General features: G+C 38.8%; 1 protein-coding gene across 3 annotated transcripts in view; it reads left to right on the forward strand.

Moving 5' to 3' along the window:
- Window positions 1-500: 500 nt before the first annotated feature.
- LOC121733219 (calcitonin gene-related peptide type 1 receptor) overlaps window positions 501-18719 on the forward strand; it is a 90548-nt gene continuing 72329 nt past the window's right edge. For 2 of the 3 annotated variants that reach the window (XM_042123402.1, XM_042123405.1), the window contains exon 1: window positions 501-546. The gene's annotated coding sequence lies outside the window, so the exon portion shown is untranslated. The remainder of the gene's footprint in view (window positions 547-18719) is intronic. The other variant, XM_042123403.1, reaches the window with a different exon arrangement.

Consider the following 18719-nt stretch of genomic DNA (forward strand, 5'->3'; position numbering starts at 1 on the left):
TTCGTGCAATAATTCGCTTATCGGAAACTAATTTTTTCCGTGAGAGTCATTCTATATTCTTTTTGACTTAAAGTAGATAATATCTCTATACAAATACATACAATAATATAAATGCGCAAGTGTCCGTCTGTTTGCTACCTCTTCATGCCCAAACCGCTGAATCAATTTTGCTGAAATTATACCTTGAGTCCCGGGAAACGATGTAGGATACTTTTTATCCTGGAAAAAATGTACGGGTCCCGCACGATAAACGAATTTTGACGTAACGGAGTTGCAGGCGTCATCTTAATATTAGCAGAGAAAAATTGTTTTTATTAATTAGAATATCAATTATAATTAAACTTGTTATTTGTTGGTGCACAATATTAGCATTTTTGAATATTATTATAAGTTCGCATTGCGTGGGCGTGCATTCTAATTTATTATTGTTTAGTTTGTACTCCATATACAAAGAACTGTACCAACGTAATAATTAAAGTTATTTTACTTTTGTTTTGTTACAGAATTCCTCAACACATCAACTACCAACAGAAACTTCCCAAAGTTGTAAGTCTTTGTTGTTTTTTAATTTTTTAATTATTTAGAACTAATTGGAACCCAAAATAATACAGAAGTTACGTGAGTACAAAATTATGATTTATGTATACTGTGCTCAGTGTAAGGACACCAGTAATTTTAAGTCTATATTTTTAGAAATAAATTTCTAAAAATATAGACTTAATTTTTATTAATTACCTATCACCACTTTTATTTATCGCCACTTTTATTCAGTAGATGATCCGTTGAACTTCGTATCTCTGTCCTCCTAATATAAATCTCTTCTGGACTTCCACGAACATTTCAAGATGAAAATTATCCAAATCGGTTCAGTCTTTCTTGAGTTTTAACAAGGCTTACATACCTAGTTCAAATTAATTTTTATTTATATAGTTTTTGTTACATTAGATTTTTTAAAATGAAATAAGGGGGCAAACGAGCAAACGGGTCACTTGATGGAAAGCAACTTCCGTCTCCCATGGACACTCGCAGCATCAGAAGTGCTGCCAGCCTTTTACGAAGGAATAGGGGTAATAGGGAAAAGTAGGGATGGGAAGGGAATAGGGGAGGATAGGGAAGGGAATTGGGCATCCGGTAAACTCACTCACTCGGCGAAACACAGCGCAAGCGCTGTTTCTCGCCGGTCATAGGATATTAGTTGCGACATCAAAGTTATTGGAGATTTTCAATATAATATTTACGCCATAATATATTATTCAATGGGTCGGTATTAGCTTCTGCTACTCCATGCATAACGTGACTAAACTGAACTAGTTGCATTATGCATACTGTACAGCAGTTTATTGACTACTCCGTACAATAGATGTGTGCTGAATTTAGTTCATGAACTACGTGAATGTAGTTAGATTACGAATTGAACATTGAGTTGCATACTATGACACAACAAAATTATAACGGAGTTTTAATTAGCAGCATATTACGAATCATCGCCTCATTTTAAGGTGAAATTGGTTCACCAACGTCTGTTAAGCTGGACACACATTATCGGACGTTTTCATAAGTCGCGGCTGACGGATGCGGCTTGTTTTTATCTGATTAATATAAAATACACTAAGCTGTGCACATTGTCTGACATAAGTCGCGGACGCGACCTTAAGGATTCGGACGTCTGAACAGAATCTGGCTGGCTGGATGTTTTTGCATCCGCGGACGTCCGCGGATGAACCGTGCACATTGTTAAGCCGCATCCATCAGCCGCGACTTATGGATGCGTCCGATAATTTGTTTCTAGCTTTAGTGTTAACAGCTTGTTTAAATGTCATGTCTTCTCTTTCACTAATATGATGAAAGAGGTAACGTGATACTAATTCGAGCATTAACTTTAACAGTCGTTGGTGAAATTGGGCCTAAAACTACTGCATGCAACCGGTCTAGTGATGAATATAGTGATGAAATCATTATCAAAAAATCTCCTTAAAAGCTGGTACTAACGATATGACTATTCAACAACATGCATGTTAACACTCCAATAATAATAGTAATTTAAAGAGATAATTTAACCGACTTCAAGTTATACGTAATTAAGAATTAAAATTTCCTGTCTCAAAAACTACGGAACCGATTATGATGAAACTTGCAGTATTCCCTAAGTTGAACAATACTTAGTATAACAAAAAAGAATCACTATAAATCGGACTTGTAGTTCCGGAGATATCCGTGCACATACATAAAAACATACATTATACATACGTAACTTTTGAAATTTGGCACATTTGTTCAGAAGCTGCTATAGATTAACATATACAAAAACTGGACAGTTCTGGAAATATTACATACGGTCTACGCATCGAATTGATAACCTCCTTTTTTGAAGTCGGTTAAAACTTACGTAAAAACGAAGCCGGCTTTGTTTGTGTTTAACTTATAAAGTTAATATACCTAGCGGAATAAAGAAACAAAGGCCTGAGCAAGAGAGATGTCACTATCAGTAACACTGCGTGGTAAAAAGAGACGTGTGATACATGACAGCAGCACTCTTTTTTAGACGTCCAGTCGGCACGTGCCGCACGTTGACAATTTAATCTCATAGAATTCATGTTCAATCATGCTTGTGTAAGTGTATACATACACATATTTTTCACACAGATGAAAACCAATTTCGGTTTCTTTTGACAGCTCGAGATTGTTGCTCTATTCCACTAGGTATATTAACTTTATAGTTTAACTACGTTATTGCCAATATTCTTTTTTTTTTTATGATAGAAGGGGGCAAACGAGCAAACGGGTCACCTGATGGAAAGCAACTTCCGTCGCCCATGGACACTCGCAGCACCAGAAGATCTGCAGGTGCGTTGCCGACCTTTTAAGAGGGAATAGGGTAATAGGGGAGGGTAGGGATGGGAAGGGAATAGGGGAGGGTAGGGAAGGGCATAGGGTAGGTGATTGGGCCTCCGGTAAACTCACTCACTCGGCGTGAAACAGCGCTAGCGCTGTTTCACGCCGGTTTTCTGAGAGAACGTGGTATTTCTCCGGTCGAGCCGGCCCATTTGTGCCGAAGCATGGCTCTTCCACGTATCCTTTGCGTTATATTCCTTACTAGATGACGCCCGCAACTCCCTTGCGCCGAAATTTGTTTATGGCGCGAAAACCGTACATTTTTACGGGATAAAAAGTATCCTTTGTCCTTTCCCGGGATTCAAAGTATCTCTGTACCAAATTTCAACAAAATTGGTTCAGCGGATTGGGCGTGAGGTTATGGCGCATTTTCACTGGTCGATAGAACGCATGCCACGACCCATAAAAATGCGCAATTAGTTGTTATAGACTCCCCGTATGCTGTATACCGTACGAGTTAACGACTAATGAAAAGGCGCCCACACACTTTCACATTAAGAGCCCATATGACCCTAACTTGACTACATACTTTAACCTAGATCTCTAAATCTGTAAGGTCTAGAAAACTGATTTTTTGACACAAGTAACTTCAGTTCATAAAGATTAAATGCTCAAGACGAAAACACGATTACTCAAAAAATGCTCGATAGTTTCTTTTTTACAAAAAACCTTATTTTAGACACATTTTTGCTTGGATCTTCGAAGTTTGCTGTCTTTTCTTTAATATTTTTTAATATCTAAAAAGCTATTGATAAAACCTAAATTTGCTCAAAACACTTTTTTCATAATCATTATAGTTCGTCTTTTATTCAAGTAAAACTAACTCGGCGATGATTCCGCGCCGTCCTTTTTCACCTGGCATATGAAAGACGGGCGTGAGTGTGAAGAGAGAAGGACGATGTTTGATTTTTAGAGTCAGGTGAGCTCTTAAGTATGGATTACAAACGGCTGCGAAAGTTGTGACGTCACGCGCTTACGTAGCCGTAGCACTCTCGTAGAGGACTCGTAGAGCCTGCGTAGCACCGACGTAGCACTTTCTACATTTCGCTGTAATGCTGTATTTACATGAGTCGATTTTAGTCGCGCGGCAAGTCACCAGTCGAATCGCCTGTCCAAGCGGAATCGCCACCCCATTTACACATTCTACAAAAATCGCCTGTGCCGCTCGCTACAGTGCCGACAAACTTATGTATTTGCACTAAATGATCGCTTGCGACTGAGCGTTTGCACGGTCGATTTTAGTCACCAGCCGCATGCGGCCATTGGCCGCAATTGCCATTTAGACGGTCGATTTTCGCCGTGCGGCGTAAATCGTGCGGCTTTAGTCACCCGTGTAAATCCAGCATAAGGGGTCATAAACTTAACTACTGTACTCGGCAAAACATGGCGGAAGCAGTCGTTGACTCCCTGTCAAAAACTTGTTATTTTCTATACAAAGCCGCGATCGACAACATCTGACACTTCGCTGTCAAAAAATTAAGTGATAATAGCGCTGCTACTTTCACAGTGAACTCTATATTATAAGAAATACATACACATCCTAAATTATTATCACTTTGTTTTGCTACTCTCTGTAGATATAGTTAAATAATAATATTGTTTCGTAATTATAATAATTTAATTATATTGAAATATGCATGCTCGTCACTCGTTTATTTTAATTAATCATTCCGATTACATATTGTAATTTCATTTTCAACTGACGAGTATGGCGGACACCATATGCTTCAGACTATCAAGGCTTTGTAAATCAGCGGTAATTTCTAATGTAATATCGGCCAAACCAAGTTTGTCCCATAAATAAATCAAAAATCTCGACAAGGGACGATGATTGATGCGATTTTGAGAAGTCCTCCCACCGAAGGAAGGGAATTTATTACTCTAAGATGAAGACGAAGAACCGCACCAGGTGTTCATGTAAGGAAACTTCACCATTAGGAAACTTAACGTTTTCGGACAGAAATGAACTTTTATTCCGATTCCTTTTCACGTAGCTCTGTCCGCGTTCATTGAATATTTCGCAGAAACCCTAAATATTTCTATGTCATTTTTATGTAATTTAGCACAGACATAGAGTAAATCACGTGGAATGACATATCATTCCACGCATGGGCGTACCGAGGGGGGGGGGGGGGAGAGGCAGCTACCCCCCCTGGATCATGCTGTATCACGTCCCTACTAAGTATATTATGTAGTACTTTTATCTATAAAAATTAAGAAAACGAATTTTTGCCATTTGTTGGCTAAACAATATTTTTACAGCTAAAAATTATAAATTTTTTATTCTTTATAAACACCTAGCTTATGAAAAATCTGATGTGACCCCCCCCGGCACCAGAACCTGGGTAATTTGCCCCCCCCTGGCCCAGAACCTGGGTACGCCCGTGATTCCACGTGATCTACTCTATGTTTGTGCTAGATTACATAAAAATCGTTACAATCGTTCGTGAGATTAGCGCGTTCAAACCAAACAAACTCTTCAACAGTTCTTCTTATACTTCCATACTAATATTATAAATGCGAAAGTGTATACGTCTGTCTGTCCGTCTGTCTATCTGTCTGTATCTTACCTCTTCATACTATAACCGCTGAACCGATTTTGCTGAAATTTGGCATGGAGATACACTGAGTCCCGAGAAAGCACAAAGGATAGTTTTTATCCCGGAAAAATGTACATTCCTCGCGCGATAAATGAATTTTGGCGCGGGTGTCATCTAGTAAAGTATAAATTTTAGGTCGCAAAATATAAGATCGGCACGAATCTTACTCGGTTATTATCTTTTTAAGTACTTTGATAGACCAATAATTATAATTTCGTCCTATCATATTGTGTCAGCTCTGTTGGGATTAAAGCCTTAATAAAATGTATAATTTTCGGCTTTTTATTGCTGCCATTAGCTTCTTAGATAAGATGTCACGCGCTGAGGGCCGCGGTTGGTGAAGCAGGCGACGTGACATGAAGCGGGCGACGTGACATGAAGCAGGCGACGTGACATATAGAGTAATGCACATTGCGACGTGCACGCGATGCGAGATTGTTCTCTTTATCTCTTTATTTCAATAATATGGCATAAAGCTACTGCTTTGAATTTCTACTGAATAATTTTCTCAGCGGCCTCATAGACGCCATCGAATGCACGTAACGCAGCCTTACTTAGCTTATTCATTGTTATGTATAATTATTGTGATGTAACGGATCTATGTGACTGTTTCCGCAAGTGCGGAAGTTCCACGCGATTTTCAACATCCGTTTCCGCAACTTTTATAACGGAGATTTAGCCCGGCCGCACATTGTACGAATTCTGATCAGAAACAGTTGAATTTCGCCGGACCGCCACCCCGCACACTATCCGAAATATCCTTCCGGCGAGTTCGAGCTCACTCGGCTTAGTGCAAAATGTAAGAGACAGCGCGGACGTTTAACTGTTTCTGATCAGAAATTTCGGACAATGTGCGGCCGGGCTTAAACGGAAGTTTACAACCGACGGCTGAGAAATGTTGAATATTATTAAAATGTTCAGTTGCAAAGTTGCAATATTGTTTTCTATAATAGATTTCTAATATATCTATTTCTAATCTAGATTTGGTGTATTTGATACTTTTTTTCATATTATTTACACTTCCGTTTCTGCATCCGTGTCCGTTTCCGTTTCTGCTAAAATTTACTTTTGACATCTGTTTCCGTTTCTGGTTTCGCCAAGACACTTCCGTTGCATCACTTAATTAATAATTATTGTGATGTAAGTGTATAAAGTTCGTTGCATAGTCGGTTTGTATTTTAATAACACAATACAATTTACGAAACTATTACATACACACAGTGTACGTATAACTGCAGTATTGCGTTCACATCAACCTATAGCGATATTTAACTAAATACAATGGCGTCACGTCGCTCACTGTGGAGCGGGCGACGTGACGCCATAGAGTGTGTCACGTCGCCCGCTTCTCAGCACATTAAAATATATTGACGTGCTGAATGCGAACCGTTTGACGTTTCTATTGTAACATGACATCAACCCTCAAAGGTCAATGACGTGACATTAGAACGTGCCAATTGTCAAGTTTATGTCAGCTAAAGCCCACTTGCTACAGTTTGGGCAGAGTAGACAGGTTTGGGTTAAGTAAAACGTACTGATTATATTCTCTTTGGGGTTAAGGTCCCTAGCACACAGGGTGCTCATTCGGTTGCGATGCAAACGCGATAGAAACGCGATTCAAACGCGATGCAAACCCAATACAAACACGATTTCATCGCTGCAATCGGGCGTTTGCATCACTACACTCGCTCGTTCGCAAAACGCGCAATAACATCGCTACATATCACCGTGTGCTCCCTAAAGCCAATTAAAAACTATAATTTGGATTTTATTGTCTCTGTCGAATGTCGATTCAAAAGTTCCGAATCAGTAATGCGATTAGTGGAATATTTTTAAAAGTGTTTGTTCGCCTTATATGTAAGACTTGACTTTCAAGCAAACCATTAGCAATAACCCAAATTAGCAATAGGTACTGATATACGAGAATAAAATATTTTATTGCTAGTATTTAATTGAGTGTTAAAATAAATGTCTACTGTTACGCGCTGAAGGCAAACATTATTTATAAAGAATTCTAATTTAGGGACTGTGTTTAAAAAAAACGCTACATTTATAGGTTTTCTTATACAATAGGCGCACATTCTGTACTACGACATAATTTGAATAATACAACATGAATAACGCCTCCGTGGTCCAGTGGTTAAGAGCGTGGCTCCTGACTCAGGGGTCGTGGGCTCGATTCCCGCGTTGAAAACATGTAAGTTCCAAATTTGGTTCGGTCAATGTAGGTTGATCACCTGATTGTCTGACAAGTAATCATGCGCCGGATGGGCATGTAAAAAGTCGGTCCCGCGGCCTGATCTCTCGCCAGTCGTGTCGGTCTTCCACCCCACTGGGCTACGAGAGTAAAAGAATAGAGAGTGCTCTTGTGTACTGCGCACATACTTGGGCACTATAAAATTACTCCTGCGTAACTGGCCTGGTTTCAATGAAACCGGCCACCGTCACCGAAACCGGTATGGGAGTTATTAATTAATTAATTAATACAACACTAGCTGTTTGCTTTCACTAGCTAGTAGCTGTTTGTATTCGATAAAACACGAATAAAATGACATTTTCTAAAAATGATTCCTAGTTAGATCGATTTATCGCCCCCGAAACCCCCTATATACTAAATTTCATGAAAATCGTTGGAGCCGATTCCGAGATTCCAATTATACATATATATAAATATAAGATATGACGCCCGCAACTCCGTTGCGTGAAAATTCATTAATGGCGCGGGAACCACACATTTTTCCGGAATAAAAATATTCTATGACTTATTACTACGTAATGATTTGTAGTGTCAGTCATTAGGACTTCGAACAAAATAATACTACCATAGCTTTAATTGTCGATGACTTCTGACTTCTGACCTTCCAGCCACTTTATAATCTAGCTATAATAACATATTTTATGCTTCACAATGCAACTCAAAAGATATTTAAACAATAAACACCTTAGTAATAAAAATATTATTTACACAGTTTATAACTATACAAGGTCTGTTGTCTTTGTCAGATACATCGGAAATATACGCGATATTTCAGACAGACGGACAAAGACTTTTGAGACACCTGCTGTGTAAATGTTTTTTTTTATGAAACAAGGGGGCAAACGAGCAAACGGGTCACCTGATGGAAAGCAACTTCCGTCGCACATGGACACTCGCAGCATCAGGAGAGCTGCAGATGCGTTGCCGACCTTTTAAGAGGAAATAGGGTAATAGGGGAGGGTAGGGATGGGAAGGGAAGAGAATAGGGGAGGGTAGGGAAGAGATAGGGGATTGGGCCTCCGGTAAACTCACTCACTCGGCGAAACACAGCGCAAGCGCTGTTTCAAGCCGGTTTTCTGTGAGAACGTGGTATCTCTCCGGTCGAGCCGGCCCATTCGTGCCGAAGCATATAACTTACATTGTTTGTATCTCTTTACTTCATTGTCTTTCTCATGTAAGTGAAATTATGTAAATTCGTATGAGAATAAATGTCTTCAAACCTAAAAAACCAAGGCATGGCTCTCCCACGTCTTGTCAGTAAGTAACCATCGCAATCTGAAATATTACTTATACATTTTTTGACGTGGGGGAGCCATGCTTCGGCACGAATGGGCTGGCTCGACCGGAGAGATACCACGTCCTCACAGAAAACCGGCGTGAAACAGCGCTTCCGCTGTGTTTCGCCGAGTAAGTGAGTTTACCGGAGGCCCAATCCCCTACCCTTATCCTTTCCCTACCCTCCCCTATTTCCTTCCGTACCCTCCCCTATTCCCTTCCGTACCCACCCCTATTCCCTTCCGTACCCTCCCCTATTCCCTTCCCTACCTAATAGGGGAGCTATTACCCCTTAGAAGGCCGGCAACGCACCTGCAGCTCTTCTGATGCTGCGAGTGTCCATGGGCGACGGAAGTTGCTTTCCATCAGGTGACCCGTTTGCTCGTTTGCCCCCTTATTTCATAAAAAAAAAATACTTTAAGAGTAGGAATTCATTTAATCTCTCTGAAATTGTTACAAAATGTTTATTAAACTTTCAAAGATTTTAAGTACCAATTAAAGTATAATACAATAATATTCCTTATTGCTGTGTAATTAGCTTTTCATCCCGCTTGCCGCAAAAAGAAACAAAACTCGGTGGAGTGTCCTCAGAAGTTGCCGGCAGATAAAATATTAATTAAAGTTGAGAAGAAGCCTGTTTACTGAAATATCAAATTAAATAAACAATGGGCGGTGTACACTGCTTTCGTGGAGCTCCTTTTTCTGTTGGTTGAGGTACGTTAAAATTACACTTGTAATTTATACCGTAGACCTGCAGGGCCAAAATGGTCACATTTAGCAATTTCTCTCAATCAATTCAGCAAATGAATTATCAAACTGGCAATTAATGTCAAATTAGTACGAATTACTACAGTGCGACAAGGTTAAATATGAACGTTGGCGGTGGCGCTGCTCGTAAAGGAGAACTGTCAAAAATGACGTTTTTGTATGATGGCAGCATTAGTTCCTTTTTTCGACACGTTCATTTAAAGACTTGTCGAGTTGTAGACATAAATTGCAAGCAGACTTGCATTTTGCGATTTTAAAAAAATGAATCATACTATTACACATTAAGAAATGTGATTCTCCAAAGCGACCATTTTAGCCCCGCAGATATTTTCAATGTGTCCAAGCCCTTCGCAAAACTCGTGCAGCTCCGCGAGCGATTGACACACCATGCCGAAATTACGATTTACGTCGCGTTATATTGTATGCGTTTGACATTGCTGAAGTAATCATGCGGAACTTCGGCCGCGTATTTTAGGCCTATATGTATTCTGTGTCCATACCATAAAGTTAATATACCTAGCGGAATAGAGAAACAAAGGCCTGAGCAGGCGAGATGTCACTATCAGTAACACTGCGTGGTAAAAAGAGACGTGTGATACATGACAGCTGCAATCTTTTTTTGACGTCCACGTGCCGCACGTTATCAATTTAATCTCATAGAATTCATGTTCAATCACGCTTGTGTAAGTGTATACGTACACATATTTTTCACACAGATGAAAACCAATTTCGGTTTCGTTTGACAGCTCGAGATTGTTGCTCTATTCCGCTAGGTATATTAACTTTATGGTCCATACTTACTAATATTATAAATGTGAAAGTGTGTCTGTCTGTCTATTACCTCTACACTTCTAAGCCACTGAACAGATTTTGTTGAAATTTGGTATGGATACTTTGAGTCCTGGCGAAGGACATCGAATACTTTTCATCCCGGAAAAATGTATGGTTTCCGCATGATTTGCGAATTTTGGCGCAACAAAGTTGCGGGCATCATCTAGTTGTTACATAAATGATAAATATTGAAATCTCGTCGGACCCGTACATTTATTATTTGGCCAGTACGAATAATAAAAACTAAGGAAGAGTAAATGCACGTCAAAATTTTTTTCCACGAGTCTACAAAATGTAATACATAAAATAAAATAAAATAAAAATAAAAAATGTTTTATTTCTGAGTAGATTTTAAGAAAATACTTTCAGAATGTTAATATTAGCTACGGTGCCTACCACCTTACATAATTTTGTGTAAATATATAGAAGTGACTATTAATGTCAACGGCTTTATTTCGTGCGTGTGTGTTTCGTTGCTATTGGCATATTTTAGTGTGCTAAAAGGAACCAAATTTAAAACGGTTCCTTTTAGGACCTAGTTTTTATCACGGGCGTATATATAGCTTTGATAAGGGGGGGGGGGCAAGTACGTAAAAAAGCGGCCAAGTGCGAGTTAGAATCGCCCATGAAGGGTTCCGCAGCAGCAAATAGGCAACGTGTTTAGGAAATCAAAAATATTTTTTATACATGTACCGTTGTACCACACCGATTTTAATCGGCGAGATACATAATTTAATATTGTAGAAATTGGACAAGTAAGATGGATAGTAATGGGGGGTCTGGACCCCCAGGACACCCCCCTTATATACGCCCATGGTTTTTATTATTCGTAGTTTGGCCAGTACGTTAATTCTAGTCAATCATGACCTTTGTCTATAACAACCAGTTTACCAATAGCGATCTGAAATCCATCAGGGCTTCCTGAACCAGAAATATTGTGACTTGGGTAGGGTTACACACGCTACATCGCGTCCAAATCACGCGCCACATAAAGCCGATACAATGTTGATAAATAATAGTTGTTTACGACGACATATTGCAACTGTACCGGAAACACTCTATTGTAATATATTGAGCATTCGTATGGAAATAGATGTGAAATGTCACACTAGAGTTGCAGAAATTACGTCGCGTTATATACTTCGGCATAGTGTGTTTCGGTACTTAAACTATATTAAAAATATATATTTTCTAAAGGCCTCAAACAGGCAAGGAACACAGGACACACACGAGAATATACTGAACATTCTGCGATTACAACATCTTATATCTTCAAACGAGCAATTCTTGTATATATATTGGAATCTCGGACGGAATCGGCTCCAACGATTTTCATGAACTTTGGTATATAGGAGGTTTCGGGGGCGATAAATCGATCTAGCTAGGAATCATTTTCAGAAAATGTATTTTTATTCGTGTTTTACCGATAATCGATAAACTGAAAAATATGACTCTCCCTGACATCTATTGGCGAATAATAATACTATTTTGTTAGCAACTAATTGTTTTAACGACCAGCAGATGGCGTTATTAAGTAACACGAAGTCAATGAGTGTTTGCTATACCGAGCATCGGTCATCCAGGTACTAACAATATTATACTAGAAATTATTCATACGCATTTTATTATATTTAACTAGCTGATCCGGCAAACGTTGTTTTATCTTATAAAATATTATTTCTAGTATCAATATAAAATACATTAAAATCGGTTAAGCCGTTTGAGAGGAGCTCGCGCAAAAACACTGACACGAGAATTTGTATTTTAAGATTGTTCAATATCAACTGCTGTCAAACTTAAATTAATTAAAAGTGTACCTATTATTTTTGTAAATAAAATAATATTACATCAATTTTAGCCGCTATTTAAAGTACACCTTTCTATTATAATATGTTATGCAAACTTTGTCTTGTTTAGTGGCGTGAATATACTATATTATATTATAATAATTATATATGTAACTACCACTGCATTACTCGATAGGTATCTAGTATAATATTAGTATTCGTTATTCTAGGAGTGACGTCGTGTGAAACTCGTGTGGGAAACAGCGTGCCATTATTGTTACAGCTGTGAATGGTTCCCGCACTGGCGTGGACGTCAGAAGCAAGTTGGATAGTAATCTAGGTATTTTTAAACTATAACGTTTAATGATTAATTAATTCTAATGTAAACTGTAATGAATACTTTGACCGAAAAAGTATGGAGCTTATGTCAAAATTTTCATTACATTAATATATCGATGGTGGGAATCACAGACACAATAGATATTTTTCTTTTTTTTTTTTGTTGAACAATTAACGTTTATTTATTTCATTTTTAATCAATTGTTACGCGGCCGCCAGTGGCCGCTTGGGGCTTTTGGGCTAAAGTTGAGTAATTATAATTGTTAAGTGACTGCGGCCGTAGTATTTAATACCTGATTAATTTTCTTTCTAGGTGCTTTTAATTAACGAATTTCGGTCCAAAATGAAAAGTAATATAAAGAACACTCTCTGCGGACTAATTTATCAAATTCCATGCTAATGAAATCAAATCAGGTAGATAAATATAAGAGTTTGTAATGAATTTTTCATTTGATTGTACAATTAGTCTCTGAGCAGGAGGTACAATTAAAAGGAAAAGTAATTTGAGCACCCGCAGTCAGTCTGAGCTCAGCGAGATGGATTTATGAGTAATTGGGACTACACTCATTGCGTAGGTTCCGAAACAAAACCCAGTATACTCGCCAGTCGTGACGTCATGAGCCCGACGATGTTGTGCAGGTGTGCCGCTGGTGAGACAAGGGACGGATTTTAATGATATTCCAACAACGTGATATTTAACGTTAGTGCAGTATATGATACTAGATATACGAAATGGGATGTTATGTTATCGATTCTAGACGTCACAAGCAATAATCAGTATACTGGGTTAAATTGTGGAACTTGCACAGTACTTACACAGTAATAGATTTTAGGAATAAGAATATTAAGTTTATTTTGACAATCACAATATAACACATTAAATAACAAGTGAAAATACAGAAAGAAATAACGAACCTATTACAATATTGTGTAACGTCAAAACTGAACCCAGCTCAGCATTACCAGTGTTGCAAACTCATTCGCGGGGAAATTTTTGCTTAGAACCGTACATTTTTCGAGATAAAACCAAACTCGAAATATCCCCACAACGAATTTTAGCTATGGCTATTTCAGGGTCTGAGAATCGGCTACTGGGTACTTATTATATTGATAAGTGCATTTCTTGAATAAATAATAGTAAATTATTACAACTCGAGACTGACGGCGATCATTGTTTGTGCGACGGGGTAGCGATGGACGTTGCCATGGTGACATACTTATTTAGTAACTTCAATAAAATAATATGGCAAAGAAACGTCTGCCGGGACAGCTGGTATAATATATAGATTTAAGAACTATTTTTATACGACGGTAATAAAATATGATTTAATTACTATTATCATGAGCTGTGGAAACTAATAACGGTTTATCGCCGGCAGCCCGCCGTAATCTGAACGTTACGGCGAGGGCGGGCGGCAAGAGCGGGAGCGGGCGGCGCGAGCGGGGGCGGGCGGCGCGATCGTAAACTATAATATTGAAATAACTCCTTTGGAGTTACAGCAAGAAATTCGTCACGTTGAGGCCCACTTGGACATTTGGGTTGCTAATCGTTTGTTAATCATCATGGCTTCTTCGTTGTATACGAAAACGAGAGAGATAACACGAATACTAATAATAATATAGTCACGTACTTCATAATATTTTGATTGCATTACACTCAATTTAGAAATTAGAATTACACTAAAAACCTGCAGGTTAAAATACTTATATGTATGACGCCCGCAACTCCGTTGCGCCAAAACTCGTTGATCGCGCGGGAACCGTACATTTTTCTGGAACAAAAAGTGTCCTATGTCCTTTCCCGGGACTCAAAGTATCTCCATGCCAAATTTCGGTTCTGCGGTTTGGGCGTGAAGAGGTAACAGACAGACAGACAGACAGACATACTTTCGCATTTATAATATTAGTATGGATCTACCATCGTGGAAAACACCATCAGGCGATCCGTATGATCACTACTTTGAAAGCCGCATTACAACATATTTCATATTTTATTTCGCGTTTGATTTTGGTTGCGGTGAAAATGTTCTTTTCCTGATTTCCGTTGTTGAGTGCTCTCTGCTGTGTGTCTGAGCGTCCCTAATGATGTACCACATAAGGGTTCAGGCTGTACATTTTTGTTGTGCAAATGATGAAAGTGTCACACATTTCCTAAGAGTAAGAGTTTGTACATTGTACATAATTTTATCGCAACAAAGTATAAAAAAATAACAAAGTCGCTTTTTTTGTATGCCTAAATCTGAAAAACAAGACAACAGATGTCTATGCGGTTTTCTTTATTAAATAGAGTGACTTAACTGGAAGGATGATGATTTCGCGGATCTTTTTTTTTTATGAAATAAGGGGGCAAACGAGCAAACGGGTCACCTGATGGAACGTCAACTTCCGTCGCCCATGGACAAACGCAGCATCAGAAGAGCTGCAGGTGCTTTGCTGGCCTTTTAAGAGGGAATATGTGTAATAGGGGAGGGTATTATATAAGTTATTGTAACTAGACGATTCACAGTTTGAAATTCTGTAGAATATAAGCGCACTTTAGCTCAAGAGTGTGCAGACGGCATGTCCACTAACCAAATAGCCGGTCAACTCTCTAAAAACGTGCATACATAGTACATATACGTTTTTTAGAGACGTTTCGTTGGTTTAGTTTGGCTACAAGCCGGCCATGCTTGTATAGCATTACATTTGGAAATATTCAAAATGTCCGTTTTTTAATGAAATAAGGGGGCAAACGAGCAAACGGGTCACCTGATGGAAAGCAACTTCCGTCGCCCATGGACACTCGCAGCATCAAAAGAGCTGCATGTGCATTGCCGGCCTTTTAAGAGGGAATAGGGTAATAAGGAAGGGTAGGGATGGGAAGAAAAAGGGAAGGGAATAGGGGAGGGTAGGAAAGAGAATAGGATAAGGGATTGGGCCTCCGGTAAACTCGAGTACTCGGCGAAACACAGCGCAAGCGCTGTTTCACGCCGATTTTCTGTAAGAATGTAGTATTTCTCCGGTCGAGCCGGCCCATTCGTGCTGAAGCATGGCTCTCCCACGTATAAAGGCCCAAAATTGGAGTGGCATTTTAATCTTCTACGATTGTTCATGGAACGACGACCATCCTGTGACCGTCCGCAATGGCTTCGTAGCCGTAAAAATAATATAATAGTATCTATGGACGCTTCACACCACGTCAGTCTGGCCCCATGCGAAGTACCTGAAGGACTGGTGTTACGGGTACCAGACAACGGAAATATACTGAATATTTTTATACTATGTAACATACACTTAAGTTTTTTTATTATATTAATAGCTGCCCAGTGAACTTCGTGTCACTTAAAAACCTTCCCTGGACTTCTACGAATATTTTAAGACTAAAATTAGCCCAATCCGTTCAGCCGTTCTCGAGTTTTGCGCTTAGCAAAACATTATTTATACAGTGTGTAACAAAAATAAGTGATAATACTTTAGGGTGTGTACGTGTTCCTTGTAGAGAGTTCACTGTGAAAGTAGCAGTGCTGAAAGACGAAATTTTTTTTTTACTTTTGTATGGGCAAGGGCCCGAGCGTCACGAGTTTCTCCATACAAAAGTGAAAAAAAATGGTCTTTCAGCGCTGCTACTTTCACAGTGAACTCTCTACAAGGAACACGTACACACCCTAAAGTATTATCACTTATTTTTGTTACACCCTGTATTAAAGATACACAAATTTAATACACATCCATGACCCAGGAACTTTAAAAAATTTTGTTCCGTCGACGGGATTCAAACCCGTGACCCCCGGCTTGAGCCGCCACACGCTCTTAACCATTGAGCCACAGAGGTCTTAAAATTACCAATACAAATAACAAAACATACCCATATATTTTACTCACAATATAATATTATCTTATCCCTACTTATACAGGGCTAGAGAGCATTTATTGAGATGATGTTTTTGTGAATAACGAATAGGGTTCCCGGACACTCGGGCTCGAAGGTCCATTGTATAATATATTATGGCATATATTATGTATTACAACGTTTACCTCCTGTTGGCTCGTCTCTCGATTTGTGCATTTATGATTAGTGTTGACATCGTTATTGTCTGCTAACTTTGTTCCATCGAGAATAAAAATTGTATGGTAAAGTGTAATAAAGGAGAATATTCGAATTCGAATTTGAAATATTTAAGTGAACTATGGACGAAGTTTCATATTATGTTATTATTGAACACATGAATTTTATGAATTTTGAAGTGAAAAATGTTAGCAGCTATTTGCAAGAAAAGTTTTTATATTATGCTTTTAAATACCAAATAACACTTTCAACTGAAATAAAATACATATCTCATAACACCTAAAGCTGAAATTGAATAAAACTTCTGAAATGCTATTCCAATATAAGATCAGTCACACCTAAACAAAGTTTCTTCCCGCCTGAACTCTTCGAATCACGTCTCGATACACAATATTTCGTGTCATTTAATTGTACTCTCAGAAGTTATTAGGGTAATATCGTTCCTCGAGGGAGGCACTCAGGGCGGGGGAAGGAGAGAGGGGGAGGCGGCAACAGGTGGGCCCACGCGGCCTACTGAAGTTAGCTGAACAACCGTTTAGGGCAGACTTTTTTTGTCGTATTAGGAACACATTACACACGACAAGGAATATTTGGGCGTGTTATTTCATTGTTTTATCAGATATGTTATTTGAATGTTTTATCAGAGTTTTTGTCAATTCAATATGGACACTTTAGACGGACGTTTTTCTAGGTTTTTCCATGTTTGAGAGAATGGCGTGCTTATTCCGTGATTGTTTTATTAGAGTTTTTGTCATTTAAATAAATTTTAGATGGGAAAAGGGAAAAACAAGTTCAGGTAATGCGGCTCGGGCGCGAATTTGCCTCAGTCAGGGACTGTGGCGCTTTTCCGTCATATTAAGAACATTTATACGTGGGAGAGCCATGCTTCGGCACGAATGGGCCGGCTCGACCGGAGAAATACCACGTTCTCACAGAAAACCGTCGTGAAACAGCGCTTGCGCTGTGTTTCGCCGAGTGAGTGAGTTTACCGGAGGCCCAAAATTCTTTACCCTCCCCTATTCCCTTCCCTTCCCATCCCTACCCTCCCCTATTATCCTATTCCCTCTTAAAAGGCCGGCAACGCGCCTGCAGCTCTTCTGATGCTGCGAGTGTCCATGGGCGACGGTAGTTGCTTTTCATCAGGTAACCCGTTTGCTCGTTTGCCCCCATATTTCAAAAAAATAATAATAATAATGTAATACGGAATATTTAAGAAAATGGCGTTGTTTATAACATTCCTACACCAGCAGCAAGCCTGGCCGTGCTGTATACCCAAAACAATGCGTAGGTGAATTCTACATTTTTTTACCACAAAATAGATGAGAACAGAGGAACTGGAATAGAAGCCTCGCGGGTCGCAGCGCGCAAACACAGCTGATTCCCCCAGAGGCTACAGTAACATGGCCCACTATGTAGTGTTATTTTAATATTTTACTACACTATACTACTACTAATATATATTCTGTGACTATACTCAGAATTTATATTTTTTAAGAATGTAGGCCATTTTGTTTCTGCCGCCCCACGTACTAAATCTTTCGGCAAAACAAAGACGTGACTTTAGGATATAACTAGCTGTTTGACCGAGACCGAAAATCGTTCGAGCCGATTCCGAGATTCCAATTTTATATATATATATATATATATATATATATATATATATATATATATATATATATATATATATATATATATATATATATATATATATATATATATATATATATATATATATATATATATATATATACAAGAATTGCTCGTTTAAAGATATAAGATATAGAACACCCTAAAGTATTATCACTTAGGGCCTTTCCGTACGACGTTTTTTACGCACGTTTGTATCGATACAAACGCAACTTTATATCTGCCAAAACACGATGAAAACACGCAGAAGACGAGCGCCTCAGAAACGCGCGTCGTCA

Source organism: Aricia agestis, chromosome 13 (genome assembly GCF_905147365.1).
Source record: "Aricia agestis chromosome 13, ilAriAges1.1, whole genome shotgun sequence".
NCBI lineage: Eukaryota > Metazoa > Arthropoda > Insecta > Lepidoptera > Lycaenidae > Aricia > Aricia agestis.